Genomic DNA, 26,629 nt, shown 5'->3' with positions numbered 1-26,629 from the left:
AGGTCCAGGAAATAGCATTGACAGAGACTCTGAATATTCCATAGAGAGTGACCTGGTGAAGATAGCATCAGCAACGAAGCATACGACTGTGGGATTTGTGTCTATGTTGAGACGCCATGATCGGTCTCATTTGAACTCCTCTGTAAGGAGGGTGAACTTGGAGTGGCTGCTTAGGACGGTTATAGGGTCCCATATTGGTTTGATTCCTGTGGATGCTATCGATAGGTTGGACTACACCAGGCATGGCCTTCACCTCAATAGGAAAGGGAAGGGGAAACTGTCTGGGTTGATTGCAGAAAATAAGTGGTAAAATACCAGTGGTCACAGGTGTCAGAGGGATGCCTTTTTTAGGATAGGGAAGGGGGATAGAAAACGAGTTTTAAGAGAGACTGGCAGACACACTCAGTTTGAGAAAACAGATGAACAGGAGTCAGAAGATTTTAGCATACAGCCTCCATTTAAACAATGTTTAACAGAAAGTAAGCAGAAACTGCCAGTTCATCTTCACCAAAGCAGTTATAACCCCATTAGAATGCAGTATCAGTTATCTTTATTACACCAGAACATTCCAGGACTCAGAAATAAAGTTGATGAACTACTCATTTGTATCGATGAAATGAATTCATCTAACCAAATTGACATAATCTGCCTCTCTGAACATCAAGTGACCACTGGTATAGATAAGTTAGACATTTCAGGATTTAAGCTAGCTTCCTACTTCTGCAGACTAGATATGGATGGAGGAGGAGTTGCCACATTTATTAAAAACTGCCATAAATTCAAGAACATTGACATTAATAAATTCTGTTTAGAGCAGCATCTAGAAGCATGTGCAACAGAAGTAGAGTTCCATAACAGATCCTATATAATAGTAACTATTTACCGAGCACCTGTAGGAAATTATAATCTATTCATAAATCATCGAGAAGCTCTTTTGGGTTATTTAACAGGAAGAAACAAAGAAATTTTGATTGCTGGTGACTTTAATACAGATTTTCTAATGCAATCTTCCAGTAAACATTTACTGCAGTTAATAATATTGTCTTTCAATCTAACTCACACTGTAAACTTTCCAACTAGGATCACTAAATCCTCAAGGACAGCCATTGATAACATTTTTATAGACAAATCAAAGGAACAATATCATATCATAAAACCTGTAATAAATGGACTATCAGATCATGTTATGCAGTTCCTTGTTTTAGATGTAAATTCTAAGCAGATTATCAAAGCTGAGTACAGGAGAGTAGTCAATCAACCAAAAATTGAGTGTTTTAGAAAACTGCTCGAAGATATGAACTGGAAAGATGTTTATAGTGCTCATGACATGAATGAAAAATATAACACATTCATGAACAATGTCAGTACCATGTTTGAAAACTGTTTTCCTCTAAATTAAAAACTCAAATTAAACTGAAGTCTATAATAAAACCATGGATCGCACAAGGAATAAAGATTTCCTGTAAGACAAAAAGGAAAATGTATCTGTCGACCAAGAATAGCTCTAATGCTGATGATTTAGCTAAATACAAGGAATTCTGTAAAATATTAAAAAAAGTAATTCCGACATCTAAACAAATGCACTACAAGAAGAAGATAGCAATGTCAGGGAACAAAATGAAAACCACATGGGATGTAGTGGAAGAGGAGACTGGTAGAACCAGAAAGGAACAGGAGCAAATAGAACTAAAGGTAGATGATACATTAGTAACCGATGGGCATAGTGTGGCAAATCTATTTAACAAGTACTTTATATCCATTACTGATGGAATGGGATTGTCAGGATCAGTAAATAATGCCCTTGAATATCTGAAACTAGTCTTTACAAATAGCCTCAGGTACATGAATATGTCACTCACTTCACCAAAAGAAATAACTTTCATAATAAAATCTTTAAAAACAAAGCATTCTAGTGGTTATGATGATATATCAACAAAGTTAATTAAGGCATGTTCTTGTGAGTTTAGTACAATTCTGTTACTTGTGTAACCAGTCAATTATAACTGGGACATTTCCTGACTGGCTAAAATATACAGATATTAAGCCTCTATTCAAGAAAGGGGATAAAGAGATACCATTAAACTACAGAACGATTTCCCTTTTGCCAGCATTCTCAAAAATTTTAGAAAAAGTAATGTACAGGCAGCTTCTCAACCATCTGACCACAAATAACATATTATCAAGAACACAGTTTGGATTTCTGAAGGGTTCTGATATCGAAAAGGCTATTTACACCTACAGTGAAAATGTACTTAATTCAATAAATAACAAGTTACAAGCAGCAGGTATTTTTTGTGATTTGTCAAAGGCATTCGATTGTGTAAACCACAACATTCTTTCAAATAAATTAGAATTCTGTGGGGTCACGGGCAGTGTTGCAAAATGGTTCAAGTCATACCTCGCTAACAGGAAACAAAGGGTGTCAGTGCAAGGGACTAGTGAATTAAGTCATCAGTCATCATCAGAATGGGAAGAACTTACATGTGATGTCCCACAAGGATCCATCTTAGGGCGATTGCTTTTTCTTGTATACATTAATGATCTCTCATCAGTTACACTGCCAGAAGCAGAGTTCGTTTTGTTTGCAGATGACACAAGTATTGCAATAAATAGTATGTCGAGTGTAGTTCTAGAAAGATCTGCTAATGATATTTTCATGGATATTAATAAATGGTTTAAAGCCAACTCACTGACATTAAACTTCGAAAAGACTCACTATATGCGAGAGGTTTCCACCCAGCATATGCATAAAGTATGAAGAAGAGCAGATGGAAGAGGTTGACAGTCTTAAATTCCTGGGATTACAACTTGATAATAAATTCAGTTGGGAGGAGCACACCACAGAACTGCAGAAACGCCTTAACAAATCTGTATTTGCAATTCGCGAGTTAGCAGACATAGGCGACATAAAAATGAAAAAGCTTGCATACTTTGCCTACTTTCATTCCATAATGTCATATGGTATAATATTTTGGGGTAACCCTTCAAGTCAAACAAAAGTTTTCAGAGTCCAAAAGCGTGTAATACGTATTATTTGTGGAGTAAATTCACGGACGTCCTGTAGAAACCTATTCAAAGAACTAGGTATACAAACTACTGCCTCTCAGTATATTTACTCCGCAATGAAATTTGTCCTACATAATATCTCTTTTTCCAACAAACAGCTCAGTTCATACATACAATACCAGGAACAAAAATGATCTGCACAAGGACTTAAAAGCACTTACTTTAGTTCAAAAAGGGGTCCAATACTCAGGAACACTCATCTTCAATAATTTGCAGCAAACATAAAAAAATTTAGTTACAAATAAAGAGCAGTTTAAAAGGAGCCTGAAAGACTTACTAGTGGCCAACTCCTTCTACTCCATTGACGAATTTTTTAATAGAAACAAATGATGTATTGTATATATTCATACTGTTAGTACTGTTATTTCAGCTTTTTTTTTTTAAAAAAAGTGACATGTTCCACATCCACGAGGATCTCCTCAACAAGGATCTATGGAACGAAAAACTAAGCTAATCTAATCTAATCATTGCGAGTTGTTGGGCGAGGCTTTTGGCACCATCGCAGCAGGATCCCGTAAACCTGTCCGATTTCCCGCCGGCCGGCCAGCTGCCCTCAGGAAACTGAATAAACGATTTCAGTGCGTTCGTCGCCACAAAAATGCAAACGAACTTCTCCTCCATGACAACTCAAGGCCTCAAACAAATCTGTGCACCCGAGAGGAGCATTCTTATCCACATCATCTGCACTTTGTGGTTGCACTATCACATGGGTGTTTTTTTGGGATGGGTGGTAAGTCGGTGACCAGTACTGTCCTCCATCCTGAAGTTGTTTAGGGCCACTAGCAGCAGCGTTCTATGTGTCGGGGGCAGATCGCGTATCCTCATCACAAAAATCGATGAGTGGGACGGACAACAGGAGCTCCTTGTCCTGCTCCAGCAAGTTGGCTATGTGCGCTACACGTGTAGCTTCTGCTTGTCTTCAGAGGTTGTTGCTGTCGTAGGTCTAGAGGTCGCTGCAGGTCTCGACAAGATGGCAGTCGAGGTTGCTACAGGTCCGGACGTGGTAGAGATTGACATGTTGGCGCTCAAGCCTGCTGGCTTGGACGTGTCGAGGGCTACTGCTTAACAAAGACGAGGAAGCATTAGACATGGACCAATATGACAGAACAATGAATAGTAATAATAATAATAATAATAATAATGCTAACCAGACACAAAGACGTGATATGGGATACTTACTTTTCCATTTCCTCCTGTTCTGCAGGCCCGTGTTGGATTGCGACTGCTGTTGACGCTTCGTGGTTCTTCTCCTTCTTCTCCAGTTGCTGCTGACAGACTGAGCAATACTGAGGTCTAGTGGTGGGCAGGAAATCGCGTATCTGTTAGAAATCACAGTGACTGAGAAGTCACAGATATCACAGTAGCAACTTTACAGAATCTAACTGCGATTTCAGTCACAGTTAGCAGTCGCAAGTAGTATTTCATATTCAAAGACGTGAGCCATCTATTGGTCGAATTTAGCACTGCTTTCTGCGATTTCAGTGACAAGTCGCAACTAAGAGTCGCAAGTAGCAACTAGAAAGCGCGGTTAACAGTGCCATCTGTTGGCCAAAGTTCGTACTACGTCCATCTCTGCGATACACTATTGAGTCCAACTGCGATTTCCGTGACAAGTCGCAACTAAGAGTCGCAAGTAGCAACTAGAAAGCGCGGTTAACAGTGCCATCTGTTGGCCAAAGTTCGTACTACGTCCATCTCTGCGATACACTATTGAGTCCAACTGCGATTTCCGTGACAAGTCGCAACTAAGAGTCGCAAGTAGCAACTAAAAAGCGCAGTTAGCACTGCCATCTGTTGAGCAAAGTTCATACTACGCTATTCGCTACCGAGTCAAACTGCGATTTCTGTGACAAATCGCAACTAAGAGTCGCAAGTAGCAACTAAAAAGCGCAGTTAACATACTTTTCCTAGTGTCATCTGTTGACCGACGTACGTACTTCGTTATGAGAGCCTTGTGCCTCACGAGATCGATGTGCTGTGTGTGCATATGAAGGGCTTATTTCAATAGTGGTACAAGTCCATTTTTGTTCATTTTGAGATACAGATTCGTAAAGTTAAATGAGCGCTGACAAATCTGCATTTGAGATACCAGAAATATTCAAGCATATGGCTTCTTGCTAGAGATGAACCTTTATTTATGTCTGTTTGGATCACTAATTTCAGAAGCATTATAGACAGAAAAGTGGAGGTAATGGACTTGTACCATTACTGAAATAAGCCCTTCATATTATATGACGACATGCACATTCAGCATCAGTTATGGTTGGTCAAATACTGCTGTGACTCTGAATGTATTATATTAATAAGAAGCAACATTGCCTTCTTCTCCTGAAAATATTAAGTAACGTAACAAATGTGTTTGATTCTGCGTCCAATATGACAGTTTTGGTTAATACTCCACATGCCTACAGGACTTTGCAATGTTAACACAGCAGAACTCAGACATCTGTATAAGTGTAGAGAAATGAAAACAGTCATATGAATGCCTCACTTTTGTTCCGACATAGTTCAAGACTCGGGAGAAAAGTTTTACACCTGGTGTTCTACATGACAACTTCACACACAAGAACTTTTTGCCGACACTACTACCACCTACATAAGTAAGCTTTTCCTGTGTTACTTTCAAGTAATGCACTTAAGCTATTCCTGATTTAACTGGAAGATCTGTACTTCCCACTCTCATATCAACAGCCTCAAAATGCATATTGTAGACTTCGGGATAAGTTACAGGTCAGTGTCACACCAAGATTGTGGAGAAAAGGGGGGGGGGCGGCATGTCACTCTCCAACAAGTGTTTACCAATAAGTAAGTGGCGGAAAATTATGGGTATAGGACGGCTTAAACATGTGGAAAAAGAGATTTTTATTGTTCACTCACTGTATTTGACATTTATTATTCCTTTAAAATCGCACAACAACTTCAATAAAACACAGTTTAATCATTCACACACTTATTTCACAATTATTTCACTTTTAAACTGCAAATCCTCTAAGAGCTGTCTTGAATCTTCACGAGTCTCTCTCAAAAACAGCCTTGATGTGGATAGATACGTACAGCAACCAGTAATCAGAGTCAGAACTGTGTCTGCAAAAACACAAGGATTATTAAACAATTTTTGCTGTCATTAATTACTAGCAATATAATTGACAGATTAGATTGCTAATATTTGCTATAATGAATATCACATTTGCAAGAACGATCTCACTGAAGTAATTAAGTCCATCGAAAAGCTTAGAAACTAACCTCTCGTCTGACGAAAACGGTCTAAAGACGCAGTGGCAATTTCTTCAGATCTGTTGACAATGATATTTTGAGTTATCACTTTACTGAGTGACTGAAATGTAGTCCAGGTACCTGTGAACATAACAATATGTTAGAATTCATTTTCTAAATACGAACTATTACGGTACTGTACGGCTACTTACATATTAATTACACTATTAACATTTTCACAGTTGTTTCTTTAATACAAAATTAAAGCCAACGGAAGAAAAAACGTAAAACATACTTGCCAATGACAGGTTTGTTGAGATGCAATTTTCTGTGTTGACAGATGCAACTTTTTCATACGGTGGTAAGTCGCAGAAATCGCAGGAATCACAGAAATCGCAAAAGTAGCAGAAGTCACAGAAATCGCAGAAGTAGCAGAAATCGCAGAAGTAGCAGAAGTCACAGAAATCGCAGAAGTAGCAGAAATCGCGGAAGTAGCAGAAATCGCAGAAATAACAGTGGCGGAGGGATACACGACCTATGTTCCTTAACTGCGACTCTTAACTGCGACAAATCACAGTTAAGAATAACAGATACTGAAAAGTAGCATTCACAGAAATCAGTGATATCGGAAAATCGCAGTTTAGCCCATCACTACTGAGGTCCCAGAGCTGCTGAGCCTCCCCTATACACTCTCCGATGACGTCACCAGATACTGCCATCCTACTGGCTGAAAACACGTGACTGGATTAAAGGCTCTTATTGGTTCCCACCATTTTCCCCCACCATCTTGGATTACATCACGGAGTGACGTCAGTTCTATCTGTTGGTGGTAACGTGTACTTGAACTGGACCTTGTGGCGAACACACTGTTTCCTGCTATCTTTGATAACGGTACCTGCGTCATTGGATGACGTCACGGCCGCCATCTTGCGTGACATCAACTGACGTCAGTTGATAACGTCATCGCCGCCATATTGGATAACTGTACTTTGGGGCTGTACCGCCTTGCCCCAATACTCTTGTAGCTACACTGAAGTACAGGGGCAGTCGAGGACTGTAGAGGGTGGTTTTAAAATACCGCATGAAATCACTCGCAAGTTCCCTAATGCTACCAGCAGGCTGGGTAGCACAGTCACTGTGCATAGGGAGTTAAAAAGACTGAGGGTACAATGGTCAACCACCTCCTCATAAACCTCACATTTCTGTGGTCAGTGCTAAGTGGAACCTTGAAGTGGTTTAAAGAGAGACCCCACTGGATAGTATATGATTATAAATGAGGCAGTGGTTTTTGGACAGTACCATTCCTGAAATCGACTAGCCTGCCCAGTCTCCCGATCTGAAATTACTGAAACACAACGGGCGTGAGAGAATGCCGACTTTGTTCCAGACCCCAGCACCCAACATCACTATGTCCTCCAGTTTCGGACCTTGAGGAAGAAAGGGACTACCGCTTCTCCGAGGCATTCAGACACCTCTCTGAGAGAACCGCCTGCGGAGCTCAAGCCGCCCTAAAGAAGGTTACCATACTCCACATCAGTGCCCACTAATACGTTTCCAGACACGTTTGAGGTCTCGGGTTCAATTCCCAGCCAGGTTTGGGATTTTTTCTGCCCGGAGACTGGGGGTTTGCGTTGTCCTCACCATTTCATCCTCATTCGTGATAGTGGTTAGATTGGGCTGCGTAAAAATTGGAGAGTGAAAAAATTGCGAATTTTTACGGGTGCTGATGACCGTGTAGTGGAGCGCCCCACAAACCAAATAACGACATCATCATCATCAGACACGTTTGATCAGACAGTGTACTATTGTAAATATAACCGGATAATGTATTCCAAGAATGCTGAAGATTAGATGGGTAGATCACATAAGTAATGAGGAAATATTGAATAGAATTGGGGGAGAAGAGGAGTTTGTGGCACAACTTGACAAGAAGAAGGGACCGGTTGGTAGGACATGTTTTGGGGCATCAAGGGATCACAAATTTAGCATTGGAGGGCAGCGTGGAGGGTAAAAATCGTAGAGGGAGACCAATAGATGAATACACTAAGCAGATTCAGAAGGATGTAGGTTGCAGTAAGTACTGGGAGATGAAGAACCTTGCACAGTAGACTTGGCCACTATTTCTATGTTTCGATACAGTGTATCGATACCTGGAACTGTTTCAGTGTTTCGGAACGGCTATGGTTCACTGTTTCGAAACAGTGGTGTTTCATTCCGCCCCTGTCTCGGATCTCGAGCCAGACACAGAAACTGTATCGTTGTTTCAAAATAAGACTGTTTCAGTCCACCTGCGCCTGGAACGGACTAATTGTATCGAAACAGTGATGTTTCATTCCGCTCTGTGTCGGACGAGATTCGGGCTAGGCACAGGTACTGAAACACAACATACCACTTCATGAAACACTTTCAAGAGTGTCGAAATCTTTTGATAAGCAATAGCATGAAGCTTAAGATATCCAAAAATAAAGCTTCGTTTCTAGCTGACTGTCCTATTCCGAAATGGCGTAACATCTGCTTTATAAACACTAACCAAACAATAAAACAACGCATACTATTCGCATTCAAAATAATAAATATGTGAAAATCATTCAGTTAAATTACACTTTTTTATATAACATACGCTTCTCTGTTCATGTACAGTAATCATATTAAGAAACGCAAGTAAGACTACAACATTTTAAATAAAAAAAGGCGAAGAGTGACAGTTATTAGACATGTACGTAAATTTGATGTAGGTATAATTGCAAGCAATCTGTTTGACATATCACTGATAGTGTAATGGTGAACGGGAAGCATCGTAATTTTATAGTAACGGTTCGAAACACCTTGAAACACAAAATTTTTTTCTGTTATATTTTGTTATTTATTCGAATTATTTGGCGTTATTTGTGAGTCTATAGTCACTGTGTCTATTATCCACAATGATTCCCTTTGTGTGCATGGAAATGATCAGGATGGGTATATTAGACATACTAATGGAATGTGGGAATCCCAGTAGCATATCTGTTGTTTCTGCAGTTTGCTCCCACCTCCAGTTCCGTTCGTGGTGGTTCTTCTGTCTTCAGCTAAGGCTTTCCTCAGCCAATTGAAAAGTGTGAAAGTCACATGACACAAAAGCAGCGCATTTGCTGCAGGAAATACGAAACTGCCAAGACGCCTAAGTGATAGTTTCATACTTTCTGCGTTATGATTAGCGCTCTCGCACCTCATTTGTGTTTATATGGACATACTTATACAGTAGACATTCAAGATGATAAAATGTGTAGGTTGATTAGATTACAAAACACAAACTGTTTCACTGTTTCGAAACACCGTATCGAAACATTACATTGTACTGTTTCATTTGTTTCGAAACATTTACGTGTTTCAGTTTGCCCATCTCTATTGCACAGGATAGGGTAGCATGGAGAGCTGCATCAAACCAGTCTCAGGACTGAAGAACACAACAACAACAACAACTATAACAACAACAATGTATTCCAGCACCATCTGATGTGGGAACTATACGACTGACAGGTTCACTGTTGGCAGTTGACAGACGCTTGGAACACAAGCAATCTTCTCTTATGGTTGTTGCAAGAAAATGAAAACCAGTAATCAACGCTTCCGAAAGATAGTAATCCCTGTTGTGCTACTTCAGCACAAAGCAACGCGGTCCATGCTGTGTTAAGAGCTGCTTCTCCCCGAAATGAGGTAATCTGTATCTGGTAACAATAACAGATATTTTCTGCGAAAACATCATTATAGTGACGAAATGACGAATTTCCAGTATTAGACGAAACTACCTAGCTTATTATAAGGACAGAGCAGACTACAACAAGTGTACAGCTACAAAGGAGTTATCTCACTGTTTATAAATATCATCTTTTTCAAATCCATGTCATCTACACTCAACGTTTTGATGACTAATTAGGGCCAAACACGTCTTCGAATGAAACTGTAGTTCAGTTTGAACAACAGTGTCTGCTTAGGAGATTCTAAATTCCATGTATCTGCCACTACAATCTTGACCGCGGACGAGCGTGGTACGAATACCTGGAAGTAATGAAGACATTTTTTCGGTATTGCAAAAAAATGAAACGCCTGCAACCGTCCTTATGATTTTATTTGTTTTGTAGCTGCAAGTTTCGACGCTTCAATCCGCTATCTTCAGGCCATAGTTGATACTGAATGGGTTGACACAATCCTTATACCGCATCAGTGGCCAACGTAACTGGTTGCGCAGACTATCCGTAGACTTTGGTTCAACACTCCAGCTATCAACTGCCAACTGATTTTGTCGGTGTCTTCTTGCGAACATAAATTATAACAACTGAGGTGCCGAGGTTCCTCGACAGGAGGCAGCTGGTGTACGTTCAGTTAATTGCACTGGAGAGTCTCCTGTCCGTTGGGCGGTGGTCGGTACTTTCCTCGTCGCCTGGGAGACCGTGGAGAAACGCACGGTGTAGGCTAGAGCCTACAGAGGCGGTGGGCACAGCGTAAACACCGAGAGAGTTTCACTGCGCCGGCACACAGCTGCCCGCTATATTGGTAGCTCCCTGATTTCTTCTCCAATGAGTTACTGGCAGGGAAAGTGGTCTCGTCTCGTCTTCTCCTTGACACACAGTCACAGGCGTTTATCTTGGCCCACTTCTATGTTTTAACGAGTTTCAATCTGCTGTGCGTCACGAACCGACGATCACTTCGGTGGCCCCATGCATTCGCTTCTACGCTGGAACGATTAACGTACTACTATAAAGAGTAAGATGAGATCTGTTTGCCTAGCAGACTGGTAATTGTAAGGCATCAGGCCTTACGGGAGGGGGGTGCATCGGTGCTCAGCAGGACGACAAAAAAAAAAAGGTTCTAGTGGCTCTGAGCACTATGGGACTTAACATCTGAGGTCATCAGTCCCCTAGAACTTAGAACTACTTAAACCTAACTAACCTAAGGACATCACACACATCCATGCCCGAGGCAGGGTTCGAACCTGCGACCGTAGCGGTCGCGAGAATCCAGACTGAAGCGCCTAGAACCGCACGGCCACCACGGCCGGCTATGTTAGCATCTTAATGAAATTTATCTTCTGTTGTACACTACGCATGCGTATGATGCAGAGTGAATCACATAAATTGGCAAAACGTAACTTTTGTTTGCTCATTTGGACACATATGTAAACTTAACCATTGCCAACATTATTTATTTCTGTCATAGAAAATAAGGTATTTCTAGTTTCTTTAGTCGAATCGTTTATCTAAAAATCCTAATTGAAAACAAATTGGTAATTAATTGTCTGCGAAACACATTATATTATCATTTGACAATATTTTGACAAAGATTTGAAAAAATTTATGGTGTACCAGTGTATGCAAAACTGTAATACTGTGAGGAACGGCATATACCGACTGAGACAATAGGACGTTCTCTGCTGCGAACGCATCTCTGTCTCTTACTGAACCAAAGATTTGTCTGATGGACTCTTTGGAAAGGAAACGGAGAGATAGGTTGTGTGACAGCAGGACAGAGATTGTATTGTTGTGAGACATCATTACGGTATATAGTAAATGTTCAAATAATTTTTTGCACAAAATAGAATCCAATAACTAACATCAAGTATTCAAGGTGTGTGTATCTCCATACCGAAATTAGTTAATTATCACGGTACAGACATTATGAGACGCAGATCGCACGGAGGTGAAGTTTGAAAGATTGTGCGAACCTGCAACTTCTCACGGTCATAATTCGTCGAGAGAGTATCTCCAAATTAATAAACTTTAACGTGCTAAATTGTTGGAACTATCCTCCAGACTCATCAAACAACATAGCACACAGTTGTGCCGAACGATCTGCGTAGCGAGTAAAGGCTTTAGAGATGTCAGGTGGAGCAGATAACGACGAGCAATTTCTGCGAGACCGCAGCTGCGGAATACATCTCTTGCTCTCCTATGATATTTAAAACGAAATATTTATATTTTCAAGGTTTCCAGGAGGGTAAAGATAAAAGGGAATAAGGAACTAAGCTGAACCAACTAAATCCAATAACTAAACCAATAATTATTTTATAAAAGCACACATAAAGAATATTTATTTGTAATAATAAATTAATAAATAAATAATATTTTAATTAACTAACCAATAATAACATACTAAACATTACAACACCGTTATCTTGTGTAAACTGTCAACTGACTCAGTACTGCGAGATAGAGAGGAAACATTCCGCTCGTGTGGACCTAACATAACGTACAATGAGCTACAACTCTTGTTTATCTTCCGTGTTTGTGGAGGGAACGTTGATCAATGTTGTTCAACCAGTTCTTTTGCCATTCTTGCAACAGAAAGATGATGTGCTGTTCCAACAGGATAATGCTCGCCCACACACTGCCCATGAGACGACGTTCTCTGGAAGACAAGTGGAAGCCTCCCTGGCCGGTATAGTCGCCGGATGGGTCTCCAGTTAAGCATTGTGGGACTCATCTACAACAATTGTCACAAATGTATATGTAGTGTGTGTTCTTTAAGACACCATTTTGATCCGGCAGTCACTATGAATCATGACAGAAAGGAATTAAAGACACGAGCTGCCAGTGGATATTAATTTATACCAATGGGGTGTGATGAAAATTTGTCAGACAAGAATTCGAACCTGGGTCTCCTACTTACTAGCCAGATGCTCTGACAACTAAACCACCTGGACAAAATGGTCACCACAACTAAATGGACCGCATGCCTCTGATCAGATCCAAAATCTCAATGTATACATCACACCATATATCGATGGTAGGCAATGAAAACCTTGGAAATCCATTTTGTTAAACCTAGCAGATGAAGCAAAACCGGATTCCTAAAACATAATATAAAGTGATACAGAAAGTTGTAACTGTATATTAGAAGGCTAGCTACTGACAGATAAGAGAAATCCATGAACTTAAAAATCTCTCTTTGATTGTGGAGTTACTAGTTACTGAAATTACAGGTTTCCACAGACAAATGGAATTACGAGGTTGTCATTGTTTACCATCTATATTTATAATGAAGGCGATAACGGCCAATGATCCCTTCAGTGCAGACGCATACCATGCTCGAGTTCTTACGGGAATCAGTGAGATGCCGCGAGTAATGAGGCTAATGAACAGTAACACTGCATCGGGAATGTGGTGTAAGCTGAGAATTTGGGTCTGGCGGAAGACGTGCTATGGTAGTCTGCGTGGGTGTGGTGACCACTGTGCGCGGATGGCTTAGTGATCAGCACATTTGCCTAGTAAGCAGAAGCCCCGAGCTCAAATCCCAGTCCAACACAAATTTTCAACTTTCCCCTTTGATTTAAATCAATAGCTACTAGCAGCAATGTCTTTAACTACTTTGTGTCTTGTGCGATCGAGTAAGGGTGGAATAATCTACCCCAAGACAGAATTCGTCACTTTTATGATCGACTACGTCTCAGACTCAGCGCCTGTGTTACCGCCTGTGGAGGGTGCACTGTGTACTAACATGGCAGTTTAAGCGTAGATCCAAACCTGATACATCAGAACTGTCTGAGCTATTGATCTGTAAATGTAATCATACCACGTACTCGTAGTGTATTGTTTCTACAGTAAATTTTGACTGAGCTGGAAAACTGCCAATGAACGTTCCCACGTTCTCGCTTCCCGCGCTCGGGTTCCCGGGTTCGATTCCCGGCGGGGTCAGGAATTTTCTCTGCCTCGTGATGACTGGGTGTTGTGTGCTGTCCTTAGGTTAGTTAGGTTTAAATAGTTCTAAGTTCTAGGGGACTGATGAACATAGATGTTAAGTCCCATAGTGCTCAGAACCATTTGAACGTTCCCATTTCTTTCCGGCATTGTATTTCACATATTCAAGTCAAAGTTTTGGCTTTAAAAGCACTGTACAGCAGGCTGTAAAAGAATCCATCGGTAGTTTCCAGTTGACACTTCTGTGGTAAACCTCTCAACTTCGAATATAGACACTCTTTTCGTGAGACGCAGCCAGATCTTTGCATTCTACAGTCAACAAAGGACAGCTGAGACATTAGAGAGCTGTTGACTTGACGATGTGTGCAGAAACTGTGAGCGAAACTCGGTACACAGTGACTCGACAGGTGGGGAGCGGTTCTCTGTGTCTCGTCTGGTGGCCACCAGCTGACTCTGTGTAAACAGAGAACCGGCTCATGACTGGACAGGCCTCACTGCGGCTGCAGTGAACCAGAGTCGAAGGTCTGCATCTGCTGTGCTAACGAACGTATTGTCCTTATTTATAAGTTCCCATTAGCACACAACAGTATGCCACAGAGTTACACAGGCGTCTTCTGCATGTTACACGGAGCTGAAAGGATATAGATGAGAAGCCTGTATGCCTGAAGGAGCGTCGGATATTACCAATAGAATCCGAAACTTTCTCTCACAAGTAAGCTTTTAGGTAAAAGGGAAAGGGACGATAATTTTTACCTGTGCAAATTACAGCTTCCGTGCCTAAACTGTCACACGGATTGTGAAGCGGGTAATGGGTAGTACACCGTTGACATGGTTTGGCGTCCGCAAGGATCCTGAAGCTAGTGCGAAAAGATAACCGGGTGTAGAGCAATGGTAGTCAATTTGGTCCATATTGTCCACTAGAGGCTTTCATGGTGGGCAGTACGCGGTAGAGGGTTTAAAAACATTTTCATTAGGTTTTCATAAAATTTTGACACAAAGTATGCGATAAGTAATTATTATTGTACCCCTTAATTTGCTTTTATAACGTAAAGTTGCTTCCCCACTTTATAAATCACTGTTACTGGGGAACCGTTGAGCAGCTAGAAAATATTAGTACTAAGACAGACACAAAAGTGGGAGGCAGTTGAGAAAGGTTGACTACCCTCGTGAAGAGCTTACTAGCCACTAACATTACTTAAAATTAATCAGAACTGTTCCAATATTTTCACTTCCTCCACGTAACTCAAATTTTTATATATCTTTTTTCTTTCTTTGAATTTCGATTCCCCCCTCAGCCTACAGAATTTTTAAAACATAAGAAGATAAGAAACAATAAAAGCAGACGATAAAACGGTGACGTAAATTGTAAAACGGCGGAAAACTGTGGAACGTTAAAACATAAAACAAATGGTGGGCTATGATAATAAAGTACACAGGAATCAGACAGGGAAAATAGTAGACAGACAATTAAAAAACATGGCGACAGTCTGGTTCCTGTTCACAAGAGATATAAAATCATACCGAGCGACTGAATGATGTCCGTTCGCAACACTTCCGAAAAGACACGTAACACTTAACAATCACTGGAAACACTGCACTAAAACGTCGACATAAAGATGACACACCACAGCCAAAGGCAGATTGGGGGGGGGGAGGGGGGACCTATACAGATGAGGGGGGGGAAAGGGGGAGAGGACAAACGAAAGGGGGGAACCGACGGAGGGAGAGGGCTCATAGGGGGGAGGGGCAGGGCAGACACGAGAGGGAATGGGGAAAAGCAGAGGAAGGAAACGCAAAAGGACTCGGGGGAGAGAAGGGAGGCAGAGAGAGAGAAGGTGGGGTAAAACAGGATGGAATGGGGGGGAAGGTAAAGCCCAGGGAAAGGACAGGGGGAAAGGAGGGGGAGGTAAGGAGCAGAGTTGATAGGAGGGATAAATAGAGGGGGAGAGGGCATCATGCAGGAGGTAGAGCTGACAGAAGCTGCCTCGGAAAAGGAGATGTAAGGTGTAGAGATGGAGGATAGGGGGTCACAACAGTGAAGCCGCAGCAGATGGCGGAGGTTGGAGAGGAGAGGAGCAACCAGGGGATGAGGGGGATCAAGGTGGCGGGAGGTGTAGAGTATGTAGATATGATCGAGGAACAGGAGCAGATGGGGGAAAGGAACCAGGTCCTAGAGGATCCGTGTTGGGGACAGGAGGCTTATACAGAAGGTGAGGTGGAGTGGATGGCGCCTGAAGATCTGGAGGGACTTAAAGAATTGGGGGGGGGGGGGGGAGCGGATATGCAGGTGGGACTGGCATAACAGAGGACAGGACAGATTAAGGATTAGTAGGTGTGGAGGATGGGAGAGGGGTTCAAAATATAGAAAGAGATTTTCACTCTGCAGCGGAGTGTGCGCTGATATGAAACATCCCAGCACATTAAAACTATGTGCCAGACCGAAACTCGAACTCGGGACCTTTGCCTTTCACGGGCAAGTGCTCTGCCAACTGAGCTACCCAGGCACGACTCACGCCCCGCCCTCACAGCTTTAGTTCCGCCAGTACCTCGTCTCCTACCTTGCAAACTTTACAGAAGCTCTCCTGCGAACCACGCAGGACTAGCACTCCCGAAAGAAAGGATATTGCGGAGACATGGCTTAGCCACAGCCTAGGGGATGTTTCCAGAATGAGATTTTCACTCTGCAGCGGAGTGTGCGCTGATATGAAACTTCCAGGCACAATAAAACTGTGTGTCGGACCGAGACTCGAACTCGGGACCTTTACCTTTCGCGGGCAAGTGCTCTACCAACACTGTAATATATACTCCCAATTATTGGAAGAAGCAAGTGAAGAGCAACGTAGACTGAGGTAACTGTCCTCCACTGGCTGCGGACGGCATAAGAAGCACATAACAGGAACTTCTACATGCAAAAGGAAAAAGAAGACAGAATATAGTAACTCTGGTGTCGAGTGCCCCTGGTTTCGTGCGCCAGACGGCATGGACCTCGATTACCACTAGGCGTCGCGCCGCAAGCCGTGGGTGCGAGCAGTCCTGGCCCGCGTATAATCAGGGCACTACTGTGGAGGAAGTGGTTCCAGCGACATATAGCGACGTACCCCGTCATGTATTTAAGCGCCTGCCTCTCACTCACCGAGACAGTCTGACATTCGCGTGAATCTCTTAATATCTCGCTTACAGGCATCGTGTTTACTTTGCTTGTTTCCGTGTCCGAGTGGACATTGTTGATTTCGTGAGGTTTTCGCTTGTGACCCCGCTGCTTCTTGCATGTTGCTGTGCTTTGTGTCTTGCTCGGTCGTCTGTCGTTGTGTGTGTCCATCCTTTCCTGTTCGTCCGTCTTGTTTGTTCGCGGGCCACTCCCGTTTGGTCCCGCCACGCTTTCGTTCATGGCCACCCCGTGACCGTCTTGGTCGCGGTTAGAACAGTAACCTAATGCAAAGACCATGTCAATCCCTCCGCTGGACGTTCTGAACAGAAGCATGTGTTTTTCTCAACAAAACGAACGACACGATCAAATACACTGCTGGGGGAAAAAATTAGTACATCTTGAAAGACGACGTCGATTTTCATCCGACCACCTGGGGGAATTGTAAATGTACGTCGTCCGTCAACAGACTGCGTAGTGGCATAGCTACCAGAGCCCCTTTGTGTCTTCCCATTAATAGTGACTGCTCACAACTAGAAGGTTCAGTGTGGCCCAGACGTGTGAAGCAAGCAGGCAGCTGTGCCACAGAGACGCACTCGTGCTTCCTGCAGCATACGGAGCGAAGCTTGAAAGGGGTCGAACTGTGGCCTTCCGAGTGGCGGGATGGTCCTTTCGAAGAACTGCCACACAAGCTGGACGTACTACGTCAGTTGTGCAACGATGCTGGTAACAGTGGACACGTAAACACACTAACACCAATAGACCAGGTTCTGGACGTCCAGGCAGCACAGACGCCCACCACGATCGTCATATTGTAAGGGTAGCAGTGGCAGATTGTACAGCTACCACAGATAAGAGGGCTTGTGATCCTAGACTAGGGTGTCCATTCGTCCCGTTTTTCCCGGGACAGTCCCGTTTTTTACCAAAATGTCCCGCTGTCCCGAACGTTTTTTTGGGGGCGCTCAAATGTCCCGTTTTTTTATGATTCCGCTTGGCTAGGCTATTTTACGCTACTGGTTGTTTGACTTGGTATTAACTGCGCAATTATTTACGCTAGGAAGCGTGTGATGACTTTCAGCATACCCCAAACATGTACCGAACTGTCAAAAATCGCAGGTAATTTTAAACTCACTATAGGTTACGAATAACAACGAAGATTCATCTCTTCTAAATCGATCCACTGAATCCGTCCTTTCGATCCAGAGATACTCTACACCACTGATACTTGCTCTCTGGCTTTCGTCACCACACTGTTAATGTTTTTCACTGTGCAATCACTGTTTCATTATGCTAAAACGAAAGTGTAATTTTAACAGCAATGTAAAAAACGAGTTTCCTTTTATCACTGGTAGTGGAGAAACTGTAGAATGTATGTTTTGCAGATCAAAATTTACTATTGGTCATGGTGGAACGTATGTTTTCGTTAGTGAACTCTCTGTGGTCAGACGAAAAATAAAAACAGAATGAAAGTTGAAACAGTGAGGGCCTTGCTCAATGTCAAAACACACTTTAATGGTGTATCGTGTACTGACTTTTATGATACAATTTCAAACGAAAATGCACTTCTTGATAAAGTACATAAAAGTGAAAAGTACGGTGATAGTGTGGCAGAATAATTGAAAAAAGTGATTTGGGATCATCTGAGTGCACGTTGTAAAAGTAAACTTGTATGTGTATTAAATTTAGTCAATACAATATTTATGTCCCGTTTTTTTTTTCTTCGGTGTCCCAGGTTTTTCTCATATTTATTTTAAATGTCCCCTTTTTCAATGAAAATGAAATGGACACCCTACCCTAGACGTACTGTTGGGAATCGATTATTGTTAGTGGGACTACGGTCACGCACACCACAAGCCCGTCTTCCACTGGAAGACATGCACAGCTCGACTGCCACCGTCAGAGGATCACTTGGGAGGCGCAATGGCGCGCCGTGGTCTTCAGCGGATAAAAGCAGATTCTGCCTGCACACAAGAGTTGGTCGTTTGGAAGTACGACGTAGACCTGGTGAGGGCTGTCTCATGGAGTGCATTCGTCCTAGACACACCGATCCCAGCCCACACCTTATGATCCAGGGTGCGGTGAGGTACATCTCTCGTTCACTTTTGGCGTTTTTGGAAGGCATGCTAACCAGTGCTCGGTACATGCAGAATATTGTTGGATCCGTTTTTTTTGCCGTTTTTCAACAGGATCATCATCAATTGTTCCAAAAGGATAATGAAACGTGGGACTTACGGAAAGCAGAAAGAGGTGTGGGCGGGGCCTGATCAGTTACCGCAGGTTGCACAGTAAACACATACACTTTATTTAAGGACATTTTTTTTAAAAACAATCATTTAAAAAAAATAGACTGTGACACAAGCTACACTAACAGCTTAAGTCTTTATTAAGAAAGAATTAAAATTATTTGTCGGCTGAAGGCCATGAGCAGTATTTCAGAAGAATTAAAGGCTGAAGGCTTGAATTACAAGTGTGGAAGACAACTACACGTTGAAAATACCAAAATAATTTGTAAAAAATCATTAAAAAATTGCCTGTCACAAGCTACTCTCACAGCTGAAGACCTTATTAAGAAAGAATCCAGGAACAATAATTCAGACGGCTGAAGGCATGAATTACAAATGAAGAAGACAATTACACATTGAAAACAACAAAATAATTTTTAAAACAATCGTTAAAAATTGACTGTAACACAAGCTACACTGGCGGTTGAAGGCCTTATTAAGAGGCATTCAAATTATTTATCGGCTGAAGCCAACAAGCATTAGGAATAATTTAAACCAAATCTTATTTTTAAACAACTGACACAATCGGACCAAATAAGAAGGGAGTGATCCACAGACAGTGCTCAGAGAATAGCGTCCATGTGATAGATGGAGCTATAGAGGCCAAAAAAGGTAGACATAGAAAGAATTTGGAATACATCCAAAAAATAATTGGTTGCAAGTGCTACTCTGTGATGAAGAGCTTGACCCGCCAGACAGACAACATCAAGGTACTTGTGACTGATAACCCAAAATTGGTTCTTTAAGGCCTAGATGCCATGACACCTGTAATGTGTGTACAATATTGCAGTGAGCTTCCTCATGCATGTCTGAACGCAGGGCTTTAGCCATTCTCATTAGCACGCACTTTTTAATGATCGAGTTAATACACTACTGACCATTAAAATCGTTGTGACTTGGCAAGACAGCCAAGCCACTATGATTGGTAGCCGAAAGGCGCGCGTTAAGCTCACGCAGGCTGGCGCGAGGTCTGGAACATTTAAGGAAGTTAGACTTTAGCAAAAAGGGTAGTAGCTGTTGGAATACTTAACTTTAATCCATAATTGGTGAACATCGGTCTGACGGTACATGCATCACAAGATAAATAGTGACTGGTAATGGCGCCTTGCTAGGTCGTAGCAAATGACGTAGCTGAAGGCTATGCTAACTATCGTCTCGGCAAATGAGAGCGTAATTTGTCAGTGAACCATCGCTATCAAAGTCAGCTGTACAACTGGGGCGAGTGCTAGGAAGTCTCTCTAGACCTGCCGTGTGGCGGCGCTCGGTCTGCAATCACTGACAGTGGCGACACGCGGGTCCGTCGTATACTAACGGACCGCGGCCGATTTAAAGGCTACCACCTAGCAAGTGTGGTGCCTGGCGGTGCACCACAAAAATTGCTACACCAAGAAGAAATGCAGATGATAAAAGGGTATTCATTGGACAAATATATTATAGTACAACTGACATGTGATTACATTTTCACGCAATTTGGGAGCATAGATGCTGAGAAATCAATACCCAGAACAACCACCTCTGGCCGTAATAACGGCCTTTATACGCCTAGGCATTGAGTCAAACAAACCTTGGATGGAGTGTTCAGGTACAGCTGCCCATGCAGCTTCAACACGATACCACAGTTCATCAGGAGTAGTGACTGGCGTATTGTGACGAGCAAGTTGCTCGGCCACCATTGACCAGACGTTTTCAATTGGTGAGAGATATGGAGAATGTGCTGGCCAGAGCAGCAGTCGAACATTTTCTGTATCCAGAAAGGCCCGTACAGGACCTGCAACATGCGGTCATGCATTATCCTGCTGAAATGTAGGGTTTCGCAGGCATCGAATGAAGGGTAGGGTCAGGGGCGTAACACATCTGAAATGTAACGTCCACTGTCAAAGTGCCGTCAATGCGAACAAGAGGTGACCGAGACGTGTCACCAATGGCACCCCATACCATCACGCTAGGTGATACGCCAGTATGACGATGACGAATACACGCTTCCAATGTGCGTTCACCGCGATGTCGCCAAACACGGATGCGACCATCACGATGCTGTAAACAGAATTTGGATTCATCCGAAAAAATGACGTTTTGTCATTCGTGCACCCAGGTTCGTCGTTGAGTACACCATCGCAGGTGCTCCTGTCTGTGACGCAGCGTCAAGGGTAACCGCCATGCTGCTGAAAATGTCGTCGAACTGCTCGTGCAGATGGTTGTTGTCTTGCAAACGTCCCCATCTGTTGACTCTGGGATCTAGACGTGGCTGCACGATCCGTTACAGCCATGCGGATAAGATACCTGTCATCTCGACTGCTAGTGACACGAGGCCGTTGGGATCCAGCACGGCGTTCCGTACTACCCTCCTGAACCCACCGATTCCATATTCTGCTAACAGTCATTGGATTTCGACCAACGCGAGCAGCAATGTCGCTATACGATAAACCGCAATCGCTATAGGCTATAATCCGACCTTTATCAAAGTCGGAAACGTTATGTTACGCATTTCTCCTCCTTACACGAGGCATCACAGCAACGTTTCACCAGGCAACGGCGGTCAACTGCTGTTTGTGTATGAGAAATCGGTTGGAAACTTTCCGCATGTCAGCACGTTGTAGGTGTCGCCACCGGCACCAACCTTGTGCGAATGCTCTGAAAAGCTAATCATTTGCATATCACAGCACCTTCTTCCTGTCGGTTACATTTCGCGTCTGTAGCACGTCATCTTCGTGGCGTAGCAATTTTAATGGTCAGTAGTGTAGGCAGTCACATTCAGTACCGAGCGAAACGCTTCCGCGCTGTGCATCTGCCTGCGCTGCTTGCGGTGTCAGAGAGGTGCAGCCGAAGCGTTTCCCCCGGCCAGCAACAGGCGGGTAGCAGGGAGGGCAGCGCGTGCCCCCAGTGCCACCCAGTCAGCGGGGTGTGGGGGGGTGGTCGGGCAGAGAGCAGGCAGGTGCTGCGCGGTGTGCACCTGGCGCCGCTCCCTGCTGCCGCGCGTCCCTCGGGACCAGGCAGAATCTCTGCTCGCAGCTGCCGCGAAGACCCAATCTGCCGCCGACAAAGCTGGGCACGCGCACCTGGCCACCACAAAAACCTGTGGAGCGGGCCAAGTACAGGGGTCCCGGCACCCAGCGCCCAGCAGCCAGCAGCCAGCACCTGCCCGGTCATCCTTACAAGGGCACGCGCTGGATCGCTTCTGCAACAGTTCCAGTATAACACCTTGTAAACCTGTGGTGTGCGTACTGTAAGACCTTCGGTACACACACCATCAGATCATTTGACTTGTCGCTCTAACGAAATAGGCGAGTGTCAGCAATACGTCTCGTGGTCTTTTGGTGGCGTGTTTATCTTCTGCCGTTAGGTCAGACGATAGAAATGCCACTTGCACGCTTAGAGTAACAGATTGAAGGTGACCAACTTTAAACAGAACTTGATTAATTTTCACACACATTTATTAAAATAATAAAAAGCATAGACATCACGTAACTTGATTCTGGATGCTATTTACAATTGACAATCTGACGTTCCTTTGGTCTTGGTACGTTAATCTTATTCTCACATATCTCTGATACTTGACAAGTGTCTATACATTTATCTTCATAACTACGTACAGGAATATGGTAATCTTATTAGGCGCAGATTGAAACTTGACTATAGACTGGTACACATTAATGTAGAACTCGTACGGACTGGTGCAGACAAATGCAAACTGACTAATCAGAGGTCTGTACACTCGTTATAATACCTCGCGCGTTGATGTATCACTGCGCGAGTGTGATCCGCGAGGAAAAAAAGGTTCTACGTTAGCAGCAATCTCATTGGCTGCATTACATATTAATACGTGGATCGGCAGAAGCAGAATTTGGTCCGTCTCTAAGGCAGCGCCATCTCTTAGTGCGGAGACGGACGAGTGCTGCGCCTGCACTATTGTGCTTAGCGAGGCGCGCTCTAGTGGGAATGTTGTGTACGCGCTGACTACGCGGAACTATGTACACAACAAAACCTCAGCATACAGAGGGATTTTTGTATCTAGACAGTGACTGCAAAGGATGTTCCCGTAAGAGCACGCAAAAATGTAACAGGACATACACGATGCTCCACTGAACAATTTCAGGTACGGAACCTGGAGTCGGGAAAGCCAGCTTGCTGAGATAATAGGAATAAAATCACATTACTGTGTACTTTATTTACACTAGTTACAGTTAACTGCAATTACACTGTGTGATCAAAAGAACCCGAACACCCTCAAAAACGTTCGTTTTTCATATCAGGTGCATTGTGCTGCCATCTACTGCCAGGTATTCTATATCAACGACCTCAGTAGTCATTAGACATCGTTAGAGAGCAGAATTCCTCGGGCATGGATGTGTGTGATGTCCTTAGGTTAGTTAGGGGACTCGCACTCCTTGTTGTTTCTAGTGGCACTATCACAGCGCAGGCCAACATTGATGTTTTAAGCACCTTCTTGCTTCCCACTGTTGAAGAGAAATTCCGGGATGGCGATTGCATCTTTCAATACGATCGAGCGTCTGTTCGCAATGCACAGCCTTTGGCGGAGTGGCTACAAGACAATAACGTTCCTGTAATGGACTGGCTTGCACAGAGTCCTCATCTGAATCCTATAGAACACATTTGCGATGTTTTGGAATGGTGACTTCGTGCCAGGCTTCACCAACCTACATCGATACCACTCCACAATGCAGCACTCCGTGAAGAATGGGCTGTCATTCCCTAAGAAACCTTCCAGCAAATGATACTGGCAGAAGTAAAGCTGTGAGGATGGGGCGTGAGTCGTGCTTGGGTAGCTCACTTGGTGGAGCACTTGCCCGCGAAAGGCAAAGGACCCGAGTTCGAGTCTCGGTCCGGAAGTTTCATATCAGCGCACACTCGGCTGCAGATTGAAAATCTCATTCTTTCTTCCAGAAACTGATTGAACGTATGCCTCCAAGAATGGAAGCTGTCATCAAGGCCAAGGGTGGGCCAACACAATATTCAGCTCCTGCATTACCGATGGAGGGCGTCACGAACCTGTAAGTTTCAGCCGCGTCTCCGGATACTTTCGATCACACAGTGTACCATCATTGACACATTGACAGGACGTGCCCTGAATCAACGACAGACGCATTCATTACTCAGTACTATTCAGAAACATACAGTACGATACGATCGAGCAGTACCGGTACATTTTCGAACGACTTACTGACATGCAATGCTCACGCTGTGAAATGCTGTACAGGGAAAGATTTCCTAACAAGCATCATCCGTCAGGACGAGTGTTTATTTCTCTCGATCGACGAATGCGGGAAACTGGTACATTGTAAAGAAGAAACGACGGACCTTGCAACATGCGGAACACACGCACACCCGTCTTTGAAGAGGAGGTGCTGGGACGTGTTGCAGCGGACCCCACTACAAGTATTCTTTGTACTTCATTTGAAATGGATGCTACCAGCGTGTGGTTGCTCCAACTATGGATTGATCGACCAGATTTCCTCCAAATACTGCTGTTTACTGACGAGACATCATTTGATCGTGATGGTATTTTCTGCAGCAGGAATAGCAACAGATGGGGTCAGGAAAACCCCCACGTTGTAGTAGTGTCACACCATCAAGTACGTTTTGCTGTGAATATGTGGACCAGCATTGTAGGCGACAATCTCATTGGGTCATATCTTCTACCAGGCCGTCTGCATGGCCACTTTTACTTGAGGTTCGTGCAAAGTGCTCTACCTGAGTTGTTGTAGAACATACCCAAGGCACTCGTGAGAGGATGTGGATACAACGTGACGGTGCACGGCCTCACTGCACTGTGGTTTTCCGCAACCATCTCACTGCTGCACCTCCTGATCCCTGGATTTGGAAAGGGATGTCCTATTCCGTGGCCTGCGAAGTCACTTGACCTGAATCCGCTTGATTATATTCTATGGAAATATCTAAAATCAACTGGTATGAGACTCCCAGTGCATACGGAGATGGAATTAGTTGCCAGAATTGTACCTGCTTGTGATGCGATTTGAAACACCACGGACATTTGTCAGCGTGCGTCACTATCTGGATCGTCGATGTCTTGCTTGCATTCAGATTGATGGCCGTCAGTTTCAGCACATTTTGTAAGATACAGTACAAAAGGTACGTTCACTGTGTCAATAGTGGTATTTGCTGTTAACTGTAGCTAATTTAAATGAAAAAGTACACAGTAATGTGATTTTATTCCTATTATCTTCTTAAGCTGGCTTCTCCGACCGCAGGACCCCTACCCCAAAACTGTTCAGTAGAGCATCCTCTATGTCCTGTTAAATTTTTGGACGCTCTTACGGAAACGTCCTGAAGACAATTGAGTGATTTTGTAGATAGACAACTGAGAAACATTTCTCGTCTATAGACACGCTTCTGCAACAAAATGGTAGAGCTTTTGTCTCCCGTTTGAAAAGGGAGAGATGAGTCAGTTCTTAGACAATGTTCCGCAACACTTCGCAGTGCGGACGTGTTAGTAGACATAGCCTCCAGTTAATCTGTTTGCGCGGTGAAAAACGCTTCATCGGTTTTTTTCTTACGTCTATATCTACGTGATTACTCTGCCTTTCACAAGTACCTGGCAGAGGGTTCATCGAACAGTCTTCAACCTACTTCCCTACCGTTACACTCTCGAACGGCGCGCGGGAAAAACGAGCTCTATGATCATTTCTCCATGTATACGTGGGCGTCAACAGAATATTTTGGCAGTCTGAGGAGAAAGTTGGTGATTGAAATTTCACGACAAGATTCAACCACAACGAAAATGACCTTAGTTATAATGACTGCCGCCCCAATTCACGTATCAGATCCGTGGCACCCTCTCCGCTGCCTTTCTTTGAAATTTTTAGATATCCTCCGTCAGTCTCTTCAGATACGTATCCAACACCGCATAGCAATAGTCCAGAAGGGCGCGAACAAGCGTGGTGTTAGCTGTGTCTTTAGTAGACCTGTTGCCTTTTCTAAGAGTTCTGCAAATAGTTCTGTCTTTGGTTTGCTTTCGTCACATAATCTTTGTGATCGTTCCAAATAAAAGTTTTGTTTTCCCTGTTGTTAAACATCACTGATCAAGATGTGGCCAATGGAGATTGTGTTCCAGCTGATTTAAGATTTCCACGTGGCAACATGTTTGTGGGAAGTCAGTAACTCTGAATACAAAAAATCACATCAAGAAGAAGTTGATTATTCAAGAGCTGGGCATAACATATTGTCAGTATGTGATTTTCATAAAATATGCTTCTTTTACTTACAGTCGAGGGCAA

Source organism: Schistocerca cancellata, chromosome 3, assembly GCF_023864275.1.
Source record: "Schistocerca cancellata isolate TAMUIC-IGC-003103 chromosome 3, iqSchCanc2.1, whole genome shotgun sequence".
Lineage (NCBI taxonomy): Eukaryota > Metazoa > Arthropoda > Insecta > Orthoptera > Acrididae > Schistocerca > Schistocerca cancellata.
The sequence above is the reverse complement of the archived record's forward strand: the minus strand, read 5'-3'. Positions refer to the sequence as shown.